General features: G+C 37.5%; 1 long non-coding RNA gene across 3 annotated transcripts in view; it reads right to left on the reverse strand.

Moving 5' to 3' along the window:
• The window catches only part of LOC125328122, an 89384-nt gene extending 77338 nt beyond the window's left edge, over positions 1-12046 (reverse strand). For all 3 annotated transcript variants that reach the window (XR_007204544.1, XR_007204543.1, XR_007204541.1), the window contains exons 1-2: positions 11977-12046; positions 7659-7773 (exon numbers count right to left, since the gene is read on the reverse strand). This is a non-coding gene — a long non-coding RNA (uncharacterized LOC125328122). The remainder of the gene's footprint in view (positions 1-7658; positions 7774-11976) is intronic.
• Positions 12047-18342: the final 6296 nt, after the last annotated feature.

Genomic DNA, 18342 nt, shown 5'->3' on the forward strand with positions numbered 1-18342 from the left:
AGAATGTAAATAGTTAGATACCAATAGACACAACAGAACCTGAGAACAAAAATACAGGTCCAGTCATTTCAGTAAGGAATTAAGTAAAAATAGGAGGGATTAAAAAAAAAAAAAAAAAAAAAAAAAAAAAAAGAGACAGAAATTAAATTTCAACTTTAAGGTAATAAAAGATGGAGATGGAGGTGCCAATGAAATCTGCCGAAACTAAATTTCAGAAGCACAGCTTTCTCATCTTGAAATGTTACACCCATAAAAGCAGCCTATAAAATTAATCTACCTGGAGATTTTCCATGTTAAATCAGCTCAGAAATAACTTTTGAGCACTTATGGCATTATATCTAAAATACATATTCTCCTGTTGTCCATATATCAAAATCCTGTATATTTTGAAAAATAAGATCCGAGCTGCACTGAAATGTTTGTATTATAAGAAAGAACAGCAATAAAGTATATCACTTTCAGAGGGATTTGACATTTGTAAGCATTCTCTAAAAATTTGCATCGGGTTGCAGTATTGGGTGAGTATGCTGTTTAAACCTTCCTAAATTCACTTTTTTTGAAGAGAAGTATATGGAACAGTGAAAGGCAACAAAAAAAGGCAAAAAGTCAGTATATATTTTCAACCTGCATCTGAAAATGAAATTCCTAAAATGCTATTGTTATAAATTAACCACAGTGAAATATGGTCAATTCATATAAACTCTTTCATTCTGTTTTCTCAAGGGAAAGGGAAATTCAGTATGAGAAAGAGACAACCAGTGGAGTAATTTCCAAAGAAAACAAACATTTACTTCTCACAGGAAAATTATGTGCTTTTTCAGTTTGTCAGATCTGGAAATAAAGAGCATTTAGATAGTAGTGTTCATACTCTGATCAATTTGTCCAAATTAGGTTCTTGTAAAATGTAGCATAAGGTATGTAATAATTTGGGCAAATTCAAAGGTAGAATTTTTTTCCTGCCTAGAAAGCTGTAATAGGCAAAGTAGCTGATACAAGTAGAGAAGGGAAAAAAAAAAAAAGATGAGAAAAAGATTCCATACATTTGGGTCCTTTCCAAGAACTTTGCCACATTTTGCAGATTCTCAGTTTTCAAATAAAGGTGTCTTAGCCCTTTGAATTGTGGAGATATTCTTGCCTCTGTAAATCAATGTATTGTTGCTAGCCAGCCTTGCAGAAATCTGTCTACAGCCAGTCAGACAGAAACAATAGGAGCGACAATTATATGTACTCTTTTCCCTCCCTCCAAAATTAATGTGGTTTTGCCTTAAAATTGCAAGGCAATTTTAGTAAAGGATGTGTTAGTGTTCAAAACACTAAGTTAGAATTGAGCAGAGGTTGCACTGTAAAAGTGCATATAATTAAAGTTTACAGCCTCCTTTTTTCACTTATACAATGTCAGTTTGTGTTACTTTTATCAACTCAGCATTGCAGATTAGGTAGGGAGACAAATGAACTCCGTAAGGAAATAAATTTGGGATGAGCATTTGGATTTTATCAGGTCTAGATGTTTAGTCAAATATGGTGTTTCAGGCTAAGTTATTGAAAAAGGGGGGAAAAACGCCAATTGCAGACTGAATTATACCAAGTCGAACCACTGTTAAAGCACTGCATGCCATGCAGAAAGCAGCTTCAGAAAATTTTGATTAATGTCATAAAAAACGTGTTGGTGAAATATCTCAGCATTTCAACCAACATAGCTGAGTTCAGGACATGGTCCAATCCTTTTTTTTGTTTTCATTTGTTCACCTGAAACTTTCATTAAAATCTATTTTGCCTTCCTGTTCCAGCTGTTTATAACTTACGTTACTTTACTTCTCCAAAAATCCACCTGAACTTCAGTTAAACATTTGGTTTCAGAATTTAACAACTGTACAAAGGTGGTGCAGTACAGCATGTTGTTAATGTGCTCTCTATTTCTGAATCTGGAAGCTCTCAGCGACTTAAACATGTTCACTCACGTTTCTGACACATTTATCCGCAGAACGGGTTCAGAGGTGGACATTCTTTGATGTGAAATCAAGGTACTACAGAATTCTGCAGAATCTATAGAAATACCTCCACAGATTTTGCCAAAAAACCTCAGCAGATTTATATTGGCCCTGCCAATGACTTTCTGTTTAACTTGTAATCAAAACAACTCAAACCCAGTTACTGTTTGCATATCTGCCAAGCCTCTCAATTTCAGCAGTAGGCAGCAGACTCTCAGTATGACAGCCTGTCTTTCAGATTCAAGCTGAATCTGCCAAGGCTCCACTACAGAGGCAACTGGTAAATTAAATGCCAACAAGCAAGGACATTCATGTACCTTTACACTCTGCACATGAAGAGACATCACAGGCCTCTTCATTCTAATGGGTGCTTTGTGTGTTTTGGGCTGCAAAGTAAAGAGTGCCTGCTCTTATGCATAATGAAACCATTGCATATATATTAGTTTAGCTGTATTGCTCTGATTCTATGGTCACAAATTACCTAAGAGGTTTTTCTTGTTGCAGAAAAACAGAAAATCCTTTTGTTAGTGAAATTAACCCACTGAAATAGAGCAGGGAAAGAAAAAACCAACTTTTAAGCCCTCTTCCACCTAAAGACAGCAGATAATATTATATAGCCGGGTTACAGCAGAGTCATTGCCAAGGGTAACCGAAAAAAAGAAACATTCAGAATCATACTGTCAAATCTTTAATTCTCTTGTTCATAATATGGGCACGCTCTCTGATTCTGAAAAGGAGCATCTTTTTAAAGCCATCAGTACTACTGATTATTCTTTATGGCGAGCAGAAGATGTTAATTATATTTATGTAATATTGACTCTTATTAATACCTACAACTTGCATGAGACTTTTTGATTATTGATAGCTGATGCAGTCACTATTGCCAAGCTTAGATTGTATTAGAGATTTTGAGTGCACAACCATAATACAACCAGAGATATTAATACCATTGAGCATAAATAACAGCACTTGACAGACTCAAGTAGGGGGAAAAGCACTAACACTGGTTACTCTAATGGACAGAATAAATGATAGAATCATATAACGAGTTTACAGCAGCCAGGTTTAGTGAAATCTATTTCTGAAGTAGGAAGGGGGGGGAAAGGTAGCAGTTTTGGTAACAGAATGAGGGTATGAACACATTAAAAATTAACAGGGTGTTTTCAGATAATTGAAAGAAAAAGCACCGGCATGGGAAATTTAGCTGTTGTAACTCACACAGCTCTACAGTGGGCATTATCACTGTTTCCTGTCATGGATTTAATCTGCCATCACACCTATAAATGAAAGAAAGAAGCATGAGCTTCCCAAGAGTTCCTACAATAACATGAGAGGGTTTTCTTTTCTTTTTTTTTTATAGAGTAGGGGAGAGAAATCTTCAGTTACTGTTGTGCAAGCATCTTTTTTATTTACTGTAATTTGGCAGACACGTATCTGCAAGACTTCAGAGATAAGAAAGTGGAAAACTTTGACATTCCTTTGACTTGAACTGGTTGAGATGCATCTTCTTTGTAATTGTAGAGAAATACTATATTGTTGCAACTGCCTGGTGCTAGCAGTGAACTATGCTTCATTTTACAGTGCCAATTCTTCCTTTCTCCACTTCCATCCAGCATCTGCAGTACTTACCTTTGTCACACCAAGATTTACTTTAACTGGAACTGTGTCAGGTATCCCCAAAAGAATGACAAACTAAAATTAACCTATAATCGTAATGTGAGCCTGAAGGCATCCACTTGGTGGGAAACAATTCACCTTATATGGACACACATGCATAGGGAAATATTAGAGGGATATTTGAAATTCCAGACCTCACAACTTCATTAATCAATGAGTAAATCAGTTAGCAATCAGTCATGCTCTTTTGCTGTGTGACTTAATCCTTAGCTTGAACTTGCCATTTCCTGATCTTTTGTCATTCTAGGGCCTGATGCAGTGGTCACTGAAGATACCAGCAAAACTCTTGTGAATCATAGGGGCTGCAGCTTCAAGTCCCTGAATCAGGCCTTTCCCTTCCATTTCTTAACAGTATTTTGTAAGTAAGTAAGTGACATCTGTCAATAATAATAAGTGCTTAACAGTGGAAGTTATAGACATGTGTCCTTCAAGGTTAAAAAAACCACAGCTCAAGAAATCCTTGTGGTTCTCAAGTTGCCTTTTTCTCTACTCCTTTATTTCAGCCACCTGTCTGTAGGCTGGAAGTTAGTTGCTGATGAGCCTGAGATAGGGATGGTGCAGCCAGTAGGACCGGCAGCTAAAAATCTCATGTATCTCTGGTATATAAAGACACGCTATCCCCTCCCTGAGGCCTACCTAAGTTAGAACATAAAGTGCAAGTACATACAAGTTAAAAATAATGAAACTTCTCCAGTCTCCAGGAGCTACTGAATTTGACTTCTGCGAACAGATATTTCGATGTAAATATTCTCCCAAACCTAACTTTAAACAATCCTGTTCTGTCTCTGCTAGATGTGTTTTGTTAAAGCCTCTTTTTTTTTTTTACAGTAAAAAATTCTCATTGAAAAAAAAGATTAATACATGTAGTTTAGGGAACAACAAAAAAAAAGAAACAACAAAAACCAAAACAGAACAAAACACACACATACATAGTTTTCACTAATAATAAGGCAATAATTTCCTGGTTTGCATTCTGACCCACCCGAGGGCAACTGGTTTGGGGCTGGGGGAGGGGAGCAGAGCTGGGTGATTAAAGGGTTAATATTCAAATGAGAAATTTGCAAGGCCTGCATAATGGAACTGCCACCCTGATAACAATAGGAATTTTTAACAATATCGAGCCTTGTTAGCAAGAGAGTTACAAGCATTGAGGGCAATCAGTGTGTCTTGTCAGTTTCTTTTTATCTACCATCTCCAACCGCCAAGGAACCGAAATGAAGCACTTTGGAATTATCAATTTCAGCCACATTTGCATAACAAAGCCCCCGAGGAAGAGGCATGATAAATGTGAAGGACCCCTCTTGGAAAAGGAACTGTCAACCGCGCCCCGAAAGATTCTCCGACCGAGCGCATTCACGGGGATTGTAGTCAGCGAAAATAAAATGAAAGCATTAAAGAAAGTCATTCTCTCAGAGAGAAAAATCTCCCCCTCTGCACAGAGAGAACTGGATGAAATGACATTATGCATATGAAAATGTCCAGAAAGATGTTTGATTTATGTATGCATTAGATGCAAATTCCATTACCGCACGCGCGCTGTTGTGTGATTTGGCTCTGAACACATCACTGCCCTGATCAAATCTGATCTCATTAATTCCGACAAGGAGAGAGAGAGGGAATTGAGAAGAATTTATGGCCTGGACACTTGAAAGAAGTAAATTGTAATTCTGTTTAAAGCTGTAGCGAACCTTTTAAACACCTTTTATTGTAGAAAAAAGCACTTACTTTTATAACACTGTTAGAACTTACTTAATCTTGTACTTGGAACTTCTAGTCCTCATTTAAAAAAATCTATGACCTTGTTTGGTGGGGGGGCAAAAGGGGGGGGGAGAGAGACAGAGACAGAGAGAGAGAGAGCAAAAAATATGCCTGTCTTAGACTGAAATCCAGCAGAAGCATCATAATAATATGATCAAAGAGGACCTATTGACTATCTGAATAATCGTGTGAAAATTCTGCTCTGCTGGTGTATGTTTATTTTTAAACAATCTTTTAATATCCTCAAATAAAATGTCAAATACTTTACAAGTGTTTTTATGGGACGAGATAGACATTGCATGCTTAAAAATGTTATTAATTGTGATCTAGATAAAAAATGAGCACATGTTTTATAACAATATTCTCAAGCACTGCAGTGGTGTCAGCTAAAACTGATATGTGTTCCATTCTGAGATATAGACAATTTAAAGACAAAAAAAAATCCATATCTTTGCTAAAAAGGAAGTATATTACTGCAGAGGGAAAAAAATGTTTCTTACATTAATAAAGATTCTTATCCTTGTTTTGCTCCTGAGAAAGACCTTAATAACTCATTTCCTCCCTTCATGAAAGATAATCACCCTTCATGGGTGAGATATCCTGTATTTACTTGATACCAAGTGTAAAACTGAAATAGTGTCTCAATATGTTATTGCATTGTATAATCAGTGTTCCTCCCCCAACATTCATGAACCCCTAGGGTGCTTCATAGCCTAGAATAGTTTCATTTCTGTTATGCATCTTCCGTTTTAGTGAGATATGATGAAGTACCTCCCCAGCAAAGGAGAGGAAGAGAATGAAAGGAAAAAAAAAAAACAAGTGCCCCTTGATTCCTAAAATCTTAGTTGCCTATCACGATTCATTTACAGAGAAATGAATGATTTCTTCAGTCTCCCCAATGAAGCCTTCAGCTTTCTTTGATAATCTGCTCCAATTGAAGGAACTGTTGAGCAAATTTTACCCAGAGAGATACGGAAAAGTTATAATTTATTGTATATATAAACACAAAACAATAACTTGTAAGTAAACCATGTGAACACAAAACTTGCAGGTAAACCATATGAATGTATTTTAAGCATCATTCACATTTTCAGTAGTTAATATTGATTTCTTGCAGAGGTTTTTTTCAATCTTTCCACGTGCAAAAACTATGTTTACATATCCAAACACAGAAAAATGTTACCCTTTGAAGTGTTATTTTAGTATTTTTGGCTACCAAATTCAATCATTAGCTTATAAAAAAGGGAACGCAGACCTGATTTATGTAGAAATTTCAATGGACTCCTAAGTATGCATTCAAAAACCACATTGCAGAAACATGCAGACATTATAATATATAAATGAGTACAGATATATCCTGTCATTTTATTATTGTGTCCTCACTATGTACACATTTCTGGAGAAGTATTTGAATGTGCTTATGTACACATGAAAAATCACAGAGAGATATATTTTGCAAGTTTATAATAAAGTGGGCATTTGTTAAGGTGAATATGAATGCTGCTTTTTGACTGTACTAAATCGAGTACACCGAAACATTCAGTGTGCATTGTGCTGAGTGCATGAAACAACTTAGCAATTTGTATATCTAAAACATAATTATGTATGATGAAATGTTTATCAGGCTGAGAATTCTAAAGAAATATTTCTTCTAAATAAACATTCTTTCCATTATTAACTAGAGTGTGGATTACTTTACTTTATGTCTAAGGGAAAAAAAAATCACCCAGAATTTTCCTTGCATGCAGACTTTCAGAAAATTAGAACAGTGTGAGAGAAACTGTAATTGCAAAATTTGGTTTGGTGTTTTACATAAGGTTATCTCCCTCCTCCTGCATACCCTTTAGCATATCACTGAATGCATTTTATTAAAATATTCAAGCCACCTGTCCATTTGAAGCTGTTTCAGTTATCACCCAAAAATAAAAGCAGTTTTGTACTTCAGAACGCAGGGACCCAGAAAGAAGTTTCCACTACTGGTGGCTAATTAAGCTAACTGGGCTTGCTTGTCCCTTTAAAAAAAAAAAGAAGGAAAAGAAAAAAAGCCCAAGCCAAACCACAACAACAACAAAAGAAACCACATCCTTTTTGCCACCCTAACCCCTCCTCCTGCTCCCCCCAAATACACACAGAGACACACAGACTTCCCTTCAATGAGTGGTTCAGGCTCTCTGATTAAGGTCGTGCCGTTTGTTCATTACTGGCCTGGCTAATGTGATTGAATTGGAACAATACCTTTGAACTCCTTGGCTCTGATCTGCATACTAATTGACTCTCTTGTCCTTGGCAGTGACCTTGACAGGCTTTCCACCACTCTCAGAATGGCTGACCAGTTTCTTATCAAAAGTTCCTAGTAAAAAGAGCCCCATCCCCAAAATACGAATTAGTCATTTATACTACTTTTCTCTGTATTCATATTTCCTTATATACCATTAGAAAAAGCAAAATTGCTACTCCCTAGCTCCCCCTGGATGCTTATTAATACTTGAAAATCACAGTGTCACTTTAAAGTACTGAAACAGTGACAGCATTGTTTTGAAAGAGTTCATTGTTGCAGCTCAAAACACATTTTACACATATTTTCAGGTGGCTTTTTTCCTTGTTACACAAAGGGCTGCAGTTTAACTCATGGACCTTTACATGGTTGTAATTTTTTTTTTTTTTAATACAAAAAATAATCTTGGTTGTAGCCTAAGAAAACCGCACAAATTAGTTTCCTTTTCAGAATTTACATCAGCATGCTAACGGTCTGCATTTCAACAGGTTCTGTAGTAATAGAAATACTATGGTTTCAAACAAAACAAAACCAAGCCATGCAGAACACTGCATCTAGAAAATGCCAGGTTTAAGGTAGTGAGCTAAGGATTTTACTTTTTTATCTCTAGGGCTCTTAGACCAATGTATTTCTCAAGAGAGACATGATTTCTATAGAGAAGACATTATTAAGCACTGCACCAATATTTATGAAAAAACATTACAGGAGAATATTCTGACTGGAAAGGGGAGGTTTACTTCATTTTTACTGGAGTGGAGATTTACCTTGTGAGACAAGTGTCAGCCTTGGTGAACTTTTATTCCTAAAGTAATGAAGTAATAGCTAAATCAAACTAAAATTATATATCACCATGAAAAAAGAGATGGAAAGCATGCCAATAGATGTACTTTGTCAGGCGGTCAGTGAAGATCCACTTTAGAAAAATTTATATTTTTTCTTTAATACTCATTCTTAAGGCGAAATCTATTGCAGGAAAACAGCTGGAATTTCAAACATTTGATAGCACTTTGCACTTTTCTAGATTCTCAAAGGGCTTTAGAAATATGAAGGAATTAATATGCATTATTACCAGGTGAAGTATTATTATGGAACATTAATAATGACCTGCAAATATACAAATAGTAAATCAAACTACAAAAATTTTAGCACACATTTTTAATGCAATTTACATTTTTTATTCTGCTTGGGTAACCAGATCAACTGTTTTGAAAAAAGTCTCAAAACAGAGGTTTCCACTACTGAGAATTTTTTTTTAGTTTTTAATGCAATAATATCCAAGTACTCAGAGAGGGCAGAGCTCACAAATTTGGCATCCAGTTCAAAACCGTTACAGAAATAAGCCATAAAACTCAGATCTCGGTCCAAACTTTCCTGAAAATTCAAGAGTGGCCTGGTACAAATATTCCAGTATGAATTCCAAAATTTTATTACAAAGGAACATGTGGGGCTTGGGTTAGTTTCTATGACTGCTTCTGTTCAACACAGAAGCATGGAAACAGGCTTCTCATCACCCCACTCGAGTCTGCACACATGCCCTATCTGCAATGTCCCTGCGCTGCTGGTGAAAGCCAGCAGGGGTGTCAGGACCTCAGAAGGTGCTGAAACAGGAAAGGCAGAGAGGGTGAGGTGCAGAGTCCAGCATCTGCAGACACCTGCAAGCAGCACCCTGCCACAGCTTTGAGGCTGAGAAGAGGCATGTGCAGGTAGCTGAATCTGTGAACAAACAATCTCCACAGCACCACACAAGCGACGCAGGACCAAAGAACACATTTTTGAAGGTATTTTGGTGCCTAAAACACATACAGATAGTTATAGGTGTTTTCAAATGCATTTGGGCCTAATTCTCATTGACTTCAATTTGCCTTGAGACCCTACAAATAGCAGCTGAACAGGTGAAATTGGCATTTATATAAGTTACCAATCAATTTTTCTCACCAAAAATAGCACTGCTTATATAAAAATTTAACATTTCTGGTATTCTGAGACCTTCCTAAAGTGTACTGTACACTAAAACAAACCAGGTGTCCCTGTAGCAAGAAAGCATGCGGTGAAGTTTTTTTAGCAAGAGTACTTAAAAAGGAAATTGCAAAGGAAGGGTTAGATAGAGAGAATGTACCCTATGAAACAAGGCTCTTCTCACTCATGGATTTTATCTTTTTTCCTCACAGTTTGTCCATCCTTGGTTTTAGGACTCAACCAAAAGCTGGTATGCCCATCACTGTCACAATTTAATTTTATTTAAGCAGTGAGCACCACCTACTGCAGGGGAAGATTGCAACCTATTTAGTCAGTACATCAATCACTTCCTATAATAATTTGTTTTCCTAAAGCTGTTACTGCTGGAGTTCTGACCAGACCTATGTATAGCTTTCATGTGAGATAGGAGCTGATCACTGTTCAAAATGAAGTTTTTGTGAGCTATCTGTAACACATCTAGGCCTTAGATACTAACCAGCTAAAGGAAAATGAGACAGATCTAATAAATTAACCTGGTATAAAAAGCCAGACTTCAGACAAAGGCAGCTAGTGGGAGAAATTAGTTTATGCTACTGTCCGTACTTCATCTGTGACTAAAACATTAGAGAAACCATTCGCTGACTGGGGTAGCAGCTGTTCAACTCCTTAAAAAAATAAATAAGTGAGCTTTAGCATGGAGTTTGATACACTTCTATGTGACAGATAGACTTAGTTCAGGAAAAAGGAACGGAGGGCACAAAAAGTCTCTCCCCTTTCCCATATCAGAAGACTGGCAGGGGTTCTGACATCACTTATGTGGTGCTCAGGCACCCTCTTCTCACTTCAGATGAAACCCCCTCACCTGCTCACCTCTTATCAGTTCCCTTGCAGCTGCCACTGCCTGCTCACCTAGTTGCTCCCTAACCTGATTCAATGAAAACTATTTCCTTAACCTGCATCGTTTGGCTGCTTTGGACTAGAAAGTCATTCTGTGACTCATGCCAGTAGACCCGAGGAGGCAATAACTTTCAGCAGGAGCCTGGGTGTGAGCTGAGGGGATGCTTAAGCAGGGAGAAATCAGGGTACCATCTGCAGCCAGAACAGGCTGTCTGACTGCAGCACGGAGCTGTTGCCAAGCTATGCTAAGTTACACTGGTCACAGAGGTTCCTCAACAGCTTCTGTCTGTAATGGAAAGACAGAGGGAATCTGAGCTCTGTCAGTCCTGGTCCTGCCATCACAGTCAGGATGAAAGTAAAGACCCTCAGTACTTCTGAGGATGAGGCAAATAAAATGCTCAGTTAAATGTCCCACTGGGCATTTACAGTAAGATTGCACATGCCTGCGTGTGCAACTGTATGCAACTGCAATGTATAAGCTAGTTGATATGTCATAGGACTATTAAAAGAAAAATGCCAATATAACTAAAACACCTGCAAAACAATATAGATTTCTGCTTCAAGAACTTACTGTTTTTTTACTTGCAGCTGACATGCTGTTGGCAGAGTAAGACAGAGAAAACCATCCCCTCCAATCCCATGATAATGACCATTATCCTGATTTTTTGATTTTTTTCAGAACATTTAGCAATATATATATGCAGAGATATGCTGATTATAAAAATTAATCCAAAATTTTCTGTATGCTTTTCTGTCCAAGAAGAGTACAAGAAAACTAACATGTGACTGCTGTGGAAATGCATAGAACAAGACACACAGCAAGTGTGGTGATGAACAAGGTATAGTAACCAGAAAGAAAAGAACATAATGAAGTGAAAAGTATTAATTATTGATAAGATAAGGGACAGGTAATTACCACACTTCATATCTGCCTACCTGCTAAAAGGACAGAGAAGACATTTTTTAGCTAATAGGTAGAGTGGTGGGTGTTTGCTCTTTTGGCTCTGTAGGCAGGTTCCCTTCTTCCTTGCTGGCTGGCACTGTCATACACAAGCTATATTATTCCAGGTAATTGTCAGTAGTCTATTGAAATCACTTAAATAACAATAATAATAAGGATAACTATTGCCATCAGATCTGATCAGAATATGGGTTAAAACAAAAGTCCAGGACTAAAATACATCCCTCAGCTTGGACATTTACTATAAGGAAGACAGATAATCACATGAAAAGAGTCCATTATTTTACTTCAGATAAAAGCTGTAGTGAGAGATTTATAGCCAGCAGCAAACTTTAAAACAATTGAAACCAATGAGAGAGCAAATACCGAACAGAATGTGAATACTTGCATGCAGAACTTAGTATATACATTACATGTACCATGCAGAGTGGGTAAAAAAGCTTAAGTAAATTCTGAGCATTTACCTTCTAAACAGAGAGCTGAGGCATGTCTCAGTACTGTTTTTGCTCTTTTCCAGTTTTATTCCATCCCTTGCTGTACTTCTTGTGTCCACTCATGCAGTAATTCCTTATTTAAGAGGATAATATTTCTCACCATTTTATTTCAATCACAATCCCTTAATGACTACTTCTTTGTTAATTGAATAAAGACTTCTATATTTACCATTTAATCTAAAAGATTAGCATAAAATCATGTGACAACAATGTAACAACAGCAAAGCTGAACCTCAAGGCACAAACTATGCTGTTAGTTATCCATGACACACTGTAATGAGAACATTCATAACAAAATCCTTCTTAGTGGTAATGCACCTGTCTTCAGGCCTGCAACATATTTGTTGTCTCCAAGCTATCTTGAAAAATGTCAAGTTGGTTTGCATTCCTTTTTGTTTAAAAGAGGTGTTAAGTTGGTAGGTTGATGGAGAAAGCTTCTACATAGGTTTCTGCACTTTTTTTCTGATATGGTAGGAGATGAGCTGACAGTAGCCAAGAGATTCTGGACTTCTGATGACAGTCCTCTGACTTGTCAGCCTCTAGTCGGATATGAATCTGCCGACGTTCACATTCATGAGAAATGCCACGTTCATGCCCAAGAAACCAATGAGCCACTCTGCTGCAAAACAAGAGCCCGGCTGCCAAAGCAGTTCAGTGATGCTGTCCTCCAAAGCGCCAAAGCTCTTCCTGCCTCTGTGAACTCAGATAACACAGCAGGGATCCTACTAGTTGCATGAGAGGACTCTGTCACTGGGACCATGCATTCACTTACTCAGACTCCTCTCAAGAGCCACAGCTTGGCTACGCTCACCTCATGCAAACGGCTGAGGAGTGCTGAACCCATGTTTGGACTGAAGGAGCAGCCAGACCACCTTTCTGGATCTGTGTTTACTTGCTTCAGAAAGTCCCCCTCTCTTTTTAGTGTCTTATGTTGCCCTTTCACTGAGTGGAGGCACTAGTTAGCACTACAAGACAATCTCTAACTTAACAGGTTATAAAAGGTGCCATTTTTCTAACATTTCTTGTTCCTGTTGACAAAGCAGAAGACTTAAAGGGCCTTTCCCCATATTCACAAGTTCAGTGATTCCCAGACAAGGGATTGTGACCTCTGGTGAAAGAGAATTCAAAAATGAGAATTCAAAAATAAAAGAGATTCAAAAATTTAAAATGCAGCAGCTTTCAGCTGACAGGCTGCAGCTGAACAGGGAAGTAGACTATGGTCTTTGCCAACATTCAGGTGCCAAAAAATGGGTGCTGGCAGCTAAATCACTTGCCTACCTGAAACAAATTTGTTTTCCCTGAAGGACCTACTGTGAACACAACTGCCTAAAGATACACACTGTAGGCTGAAGGTGTGGCCTTTTAGTCAACTATTTAAAAGTGAATTTGAAGGAAAAACAAACAATGTCAAAAATAGCAACATGGGCACAATGAAAATAGAGGGCACACACAAAAGCAACTATCTCTAAACCAGTTCTCTTGACTAGGTTTAGATTAGGCATCTCTGTTCCTTCAACAAAATTCTTTTTCTAGGGATCATCAACCTTCAGCTTTGTTGGCCAGGATGGTCACAGGCAGTCTCTTAAGGGTGCACAGCAGGGATCACATGGCTCAGGAGCTGGGAGACAAACACATCTTTAGACGGACACCTGTGAAAGGCAGAGGTTCCCCCACCTTCCACACTGAACAGGGGCTGAGAAACTATGGCTTTGTGCAGAGAGATGGTACCTCCAAAAAGGTGATTGGCAGCATCTTGCTTCTGTGAAAGGCAGTATCTCCCAGCTCTTGCTGAGTTTCAAACAGCATGCTTAACTTCTAATTTGGGAAAGAAAAATACCATCTGGCACCTCAACTTTGAAAAGCTGCCAAACCTTGACTTACTCTCTGAATCTTCCCCAGGAAATCATGGGAACTACCTACCAAGGAAATCATTACAAAGAGTGAACAAGGCTCACATGAACTAGCTGCATGTAATCTATCACAATATATCTTTAAACAGAAAGTAACTGATTTTTGGGGCAGTTTAGTCAAGCAGTCACCTTAAGAACTTGCTTGAGTCTCCAGTTCTGTCTCCAGCTGGAAGCTAATGAATCACAACTGCAAATTCTTGGTGGATTTTCAGAATAAGGAAAAAAAATCATCTTTTCTAAATTAAGAAACTGAAGGTGACAATTTTAGAAGGAAGGCTAACAATGAGCACTGCAGTATCATGCTGGATAGCACCAGACAACACAAGCATTTGATTCATGTTTGTGCTCATTAGAGTCTTATTTGTGTATTGTTAAAAATACTCTTTTTTTGGATATAAAATTATTTTAAAATAAAAAACATCAGAAGAGTCAGTTTCTCAGAAGAAAATGCATTTATGTCAGGGAAAAGATTTTTAAATTGCAGCCAATGAAGAATGAAGAAATTTAAGAAAAGGGAAAATCTGGGAGGAGAAATACAATTGTTGTTCTTTACCACCTCATTATTTGTAACCAGTGGTATGTAAACTTCATATTATAATACAGGATCAATTGAGATGCAAATGTCTGAGCCTTAATTGTATACACGGAAGAAAGAAAACAGTGAAAATATTCAAGCATGCTTTATTTTGCTATTTCTATGTCCTCCAAGATGTACAGCAGCAACAGATCACCTGGGTAGGTTTAAACTGAAAAAAGCTAATAAATGCCATTACAAATACTATGAGCAAATTGAAAACCATAGAAATATGCATTGTATTATAGTCAGACTGTAGCAAATTTGTAATATTATTAGTTCAAATTATTTCAGATTAGATATGTTCTATAGCTATCGTATATATCAAAGTCGCTAAAGCATTGAACTCATCCCTATGTTGCTTTACTCAAGTAAAACTTCTTTCGAATTCAAGCATACAAATTCAAGCCATTTATGTTTTTAAGTCGCATACATGTATCTGTACAGAGATGAATGTATCTATTTTTTCTTTAACAATATGCTGAACAAAGCTCAAGTGTACCAATTTTAGAACAGTCCATTTCTTTAGTCTAATTGTTAAGTCACTTTTCCATGGGGACAGACCTTCTGCTCAAGTCTCTCTCTGTGATTCAATATATGCACAGTTCTCATTATGCTAACTGGGGCTGTGCTTGTAGCTGGGTGCAAAATTCACATGCCTCGTGCAAAGCCAGATATAACATTTTGCAACACCGAGTCCTGACACAAGGTTTTGCAGACATTAAATGTCCTTCCAGAATCTGCCTAAGTACCAAAATCCCTGTGTCTCAGTTCACTGTATTCCCATCCCTCCTGTTTTTTCAATCAAACCATATATATAGTTTGCTTTTATAATGATGACTCAGGCCAAAGCTCTGTCAAAGTCAAAGGAAAGATTCCCCATGTCTTTGACAGGCCCTGGAACATGCTGTGTTTCCTTTAGCCCTTCACAACTCACATTCCTGCAATGCCATGGGAGACTATTATGAAAATTGACCCCATGGTGTAAACAGTGTTACAGAATTTTCTCCTGTGAAGTCTTTTCCTTCCTTGCCTTGTGTGCAATTATGTGAAGTTCAGCATCATTTCAGCACCTGTATAGCATGGGGGGGGTCAGTTTCACCCAGATATTATCCATGGGAAAGGAAAAGTTTGTCACTTAGGCTGTGCTTCATTGTCTAAATTCAGTTTCATTTACAGGCACCATATATATATCACATGCATACTCAAGATATTTATACAGTTTGGGAAAAGGTTGTACACTTTAAAGGCCAGACTACATGCAGACATGCATGTGTACGTCCTAACTTGGGAAGGCCTTATTGAAGACAGCACGTCCAAAGTGGGTCAGTCTTCTGGCAGTGGGTGATGTCAAAGGTCAGAGACTTTCTATCTGGGCTGGTAAATACAGAGAGAGCAAGGATGATCACTTCACTCCAACCCATGGCATCTTCCTTCACTAGAATATTTCTGCTGTGAGAAGGAGCTTGACGCTCGCTCCATGCACAAGTGAACTGGAATAGTGCTTGACCATGGAGGTGGAGAACTCAAAGCCAGGCCTATTCCTGGCTACATCATCTCTGGAAAATCACTTCCGTGTTTTCACAATGACCTAGCAGTGCTCAGCTGACCGGCACATTTGCTACAATACATCACTAAATTGACACATGTCCAACATGGCCAGAAAAAGTTGTAGACAAAAGCCTATGAGAATATATCATATCCTGCAGCAGCATTAGGAAATGTAACATACATCCAAATGTGCAAAACATTGCATAACTGAACTCCCCACATGAACAGGATCCATTTATCAAAGAAAAAAAAAGGGTGAAAAAAAAGTAAAAACTTTCTGACTTTCGTTAACCTTCTCTTGTAGTTCAGGTTATTTCTTTAATGCATTTATCTGCTTTAAAATTGTCTCCTTAGCCTCTCAAGGGAAACCAATATAATACACCATCACATTTCTCACAGGAGAAAAAAGAACACTTACTCTTAATAGGTGGCAATTTTGCCAGATGTTATTGACATAGTAAGTGCGAAATTTCAGTGATACTAAATGCAAAGTGCAGAAGATTAAAGAACAATGGAACAAAGTGCAAAATGAAGTTTAAAAAGCAGCAGTGTCAAAGTCAGAGAAAGTGTGAAAAAATTACATTTTAACAACACTATTAAGAACAAGTTTACTAATTACTGTAACTGGCACAAATTTAAAAGTGCCTTCCTTAGACTCAGTAAAGTTTTTTAAAGTGCGATATTTCTTTTCTTGTCAGCATTTTTTTCTTTTCTTTATGCATTGTAGTAGAGACATAACATTACTGTTACTAAAACAATGACACTTGGAGCTCTTTATCTTTCACTTTTTAACCCTTTCTTACTGAGTAATATTTCTACAGATCCTTCTACTTGAGCAGGGTAGTGAACTCCAGAAAATGCTTTGATAACTAATACGGAACGGTTTAAAATAAAGACTATGGGATTGATTCAGTCATGCTTTACACATTCATCCTCTGACAATAATGAAATTTACACACTAAAAATGACTTCTCATTAGACATTTGGCAAAATCCTGTTTTGCTGTTACGAAAAAGAAAAAAAACTATACAATGTGCACAGTTTCCTCAAATTCAATTACCCACTAAAATACAATAATAAAATATTGCAGTTGAGGTGCTCCTGTTCTATAAATCAGAGAAGCTCCACTGCTCTCACTGGCATCATACCAAGCTTGAAGAACCCCATTTCATTTGTATTCTTCATACTGTATTCACAAACAGGACCCATTTCTCACCTGGCAGCTGTACATGGACCTCTGCTGAATCTGTTGCAATCACTCTTTGTTCAGCCATCAACCCTGATACTGTGGCCCGTACAGTCTTCAGTGATATTATAACCAGCAGTAGCACAGCTAAGACCTAATTATATAATCATAAAAACAAAATTTGAATGATTTCAAGCCTATGAATGACCAGGTCTCCTTTGGTTCCTAGAAGTGATTGCTCGTTGTAGCAATGCTTCAAGGAGTTCAGAAGTCCTTGCCCTGAATGGAGATGTAGCCATTCACAGCCATCTATTGCCAGAAGAAAATCTCTAGTGTGGAAGATAATATCCTCCCTCCAATCTGTTCTGGTTTTGTTTTTTTTTTTATTTTATTTTTTGAAGACCCTAAAGTGCCTTAGATTTCAAGGAAAATTCTTAGGCCAAAATCTAACACAAAAATCCTATGACTGAAAGTAAAAAAAAAAGATCCAGAATATATCCTTAACATCACTAGTTTTATATATTTTTTCTCTTTATTCAATTTCATTATTCAGTGGGTACATCCAGATTGCAAATGGAAACATGACATCACAGTGAAGTTCCCATGGTACTTTGATGCAGATAATTCGGACAGAAACAGCACTTGGAACCTGCAGTCCATGGTAGTACCTGCCCAAGCCCAGGGTCCTTGAACAACCCAATGAATACCAAAATACCAAAACTTAATTTCAGCATCTCAAAAGTGACATATACAGCAAGAAAATTCCAAGCACAGCTCTAGTAGGCAATCCCAATCACCAATTACCATCTGAGAAAGGATTTAATTTAAAGTGCATTTGAAAATGCAAGTAGCAAAGCATCAAGATTTACTAAAATACTATTACTCTCTTGTCTGTGACAAGGGAGAGTTAACACTGCACAGGATGCAAGTAGCTTGCACTAATTATGGTTCCATTAGTGGGAGTTCTTCTAGTATATCAATGGCTACCCTTTTCATGGAAATCTGATATTATGCAGCTGAATACATCTGCACAGCTTTCTTGAGGCACTTTTCTTCAAAATGCATTTATCATACCCATCTATCGCCACTTTTCCACCTCATGACTCCACTTGACT

Source organism: Corvus hawaiiensis, chromosome 6, assembly GCF_020740725.1.
Source record: "Corvus hawaiiensis isolate bCorHaw1 chromosome 6, bCorHaw1.pri.cur, whole genome shotgun sequence".
Taxonomy (NCBI): Eukaryota; Metazoa; Chordata; class Aves; order Passeriformes; family Corvidae; genus Corvus; species Corvus hawaiiensis.